Consider the following 2,722-nt stretch of genomic DNA (forward strand, 5'->3'; position numbering starts at 1 on the left):
AGCAAATGATTTTTCCATTTTGAACTTTAGGAAAGATACATTTATAATGTGGAATTTATTAAAGCCTATGGCTTTACCCTAGTCCCAATATTTGACACTCTATTTTTGTAAAAGAAGAGTGCCGTGCTCTCTAAAAAGCACATTTTGTATATTTTGGGGGCTATGGCCTATTTTTGGTGAAAAGAAAGCTAATAAAGAAATACTCTTGTGTGGGGGAAGGCCACGCACAAGGGGAGGGAAGATTGCACCTAGCATGGTGATGGTGATGTTTTTCTTTCTCTTGCCTTATGTTTTGTTTTATGCTTTAATTTTCAATTTAATTCAAGTAGTTGTTTTAGTATTTGATATATTTTATGAGTTTTTGATTATTCTCTTCAAGAAGATTAAAGGGTCCCGTTTCAGGGGAGATCTTCTCTCGGATAAATTTAGAAGCTACAGTCCTTAGCTTTGGCCCACTAATTCTCTTTTTAACTGAGGGGTTTTCCAAGAAAACCAACCCATAATAACGATCCTCGACCACATTATCTTACTTATCCTTCATGTGATTAATTGGCAGTGACATCTTATTCTTTTTATCCTTCAAGGCTTTAAAAAAAACTTAAAAATAGACTTGGAAGCTTTAAACTGCTGATTTTTGGGATTCTACTAGTTTGTGCTCTTTGGGATTCAAAATTTTACATTTGGGCATGACACCATCTGTACTATTGCCATTCATCTTGAGACAAAGGACCCTCATTGTTCCTTTTTACCAACATATCCCAAATGTTTTCAACCTTCTTTTGCTTTTACCTCTTCTGTACAGCTCGTAACTTCCCTACTTTCTTGATGACTTCCTGGATTTGTCTGAAAAATTTTGCTCAAATTTTAGCTTTAAACTCTCATATTAGATATAACCTTGATAGACATCTTGGTGAACAGAGGGTCCTTAAGTAGGGAGTGACTATCAACTTTATGAACCATTATTTGTCCTTGTCTACTTGTATATCCTAAGTTGTCCACTTGTGTCCATAGTGTTTGGTGTGCTAGTGTCAAGCTATGTGGAATCTATGAAGAGGGCTAGTCTCGTGTCTCCATGGACTAGGTTATGGATCCACATGGCATGTAACTCTACTTAAATATTGCATACTTGTTGTGCCACTAGGAATGCAATATACATAGCAGCATCCTAAACTTAAGCAACTTGATTGAGCTATAATATGGGTCAGATTGCCAACAACCAAATGTTTGGCTAGAAGGGATTACACTTGTGAAAAGGTAGCCTAGTCCACTCTTTTGGCATCCAAGGTCCATTAGTTAACTCTTTGAAGGGATCACACTCCTGAAAAGGTAGCCTATCCACTCTTTTAGCATCCAAGGTCCTTAAGTTCTCCCACTATGTTATGATACTTTTAGAATATAGCTTATCGTTACCTTCATAACAACGGAGAATATCAACAAGCCAAGTGACACCCGCATCTCTTATAATGTGTAGATCTCCACTTTCATCTTTGATGTTTTTAGTAGTAATTCAATAGGCAAGTCTTAGAGGTAGCCTAGATCAATGTAATATTTGATTATTGAGTCTTTCACTTAGGCTTAATTTCAACATTGCCATTTAACATTTTGTTATAAAAGTAGTGTAATTTGTGTAAAGATAAATTTATTAACATGTGATTGTCGTATTGGTTAAAATCAAAGAGCATCAGGACATCTTTTGCTCTTATAGATGAAATGAACATCTTTTTGCATTATAGAGGAAATGAATTGTGAACTTAAACACTAGAAATGAGCATCTTTTGCTCTTGTAGAGAGGAGATGAATTGTGAACTTAAAACATTAAAAATGGACATCTTTTGCTCTTATAGATGAAATGAACATCTTTTTGCTCTTGTAGAGGAGATGAATTGTGAACTTAAAACATTAAAAATGGACATCTTTTGCTCTTATAGACGAAATGAACATCTTTTTGCATTATAGAGGAAATGAATTGTGAACTTACCATTGATGTACCACACCCAATGAACATCTTTTTGCATTATAGAGGAAATGAATTGTGAACTTACCATTGATGTACCACACCCAAACTAACTCTCATACTAGTGATAGTAGAGATAGCAACCTTTTATGCACAATTATCAGGATGCTTTACTAGGCACAATGCTTAAAGAAGTGGGTATAAGTCATCATGTAGCTGATCACACAAAGAGATGAAAAGCTTGTCTTGTAGCTTGACGACCTCTCAAAACAAGCTGATCCACATACACATGGAAAATATAGCGTTTCCACCAATGAATGGCTGATCTTGGCTGCACCATGTTAAAAGACATGGTGTGAGCTTAAGCTTGGAAATTATTAAAACACCATATTAGATAATTTGGGAAAAATCCCATTCCCATTTGAAAAATGGGAGCATGGTGAACTTGTCCAAAAGTTTGTCAAAACCCCCTCATGTGACATATCATCAGAAAGATCTTGAAGAGTAGAATCTAAATCTATGATCTCCGACAAATTTGGAGTTAGTATGTTTAAGATATGTCCAAAACTATATGGAGTAATTGATTCCCAAAATGTGAGATTTTTTCCAAATTACCTAATATTGACTTTTAAGTGAATCACACAATGGAGATCATTATCACAAGCAAACTCACACCAATGAATCAACACATGCAACCACTTAGATTAAGATGAGATATGGCCAATGAGAAATGGAATGTGCTCAAGAGTCATCACTTAAGCATAACAT

The sequence above is a fragment of the Cibotium barometz genome, chromosome 23, assembly GCF_041138505.1.
Source record: "Cibotium barometz isolate CiBa-2024 chromosome 23, ASM4113850v1, whole genome shotgun sequence".
In the NCBI taxonomy this organism is placed as follows: Eukaryota; Viridiplantae; Streptophyta; class Polypodiopsida; order Cyatheales; family Cibotiaceae; genus Cibotium; species Cibotium barometz.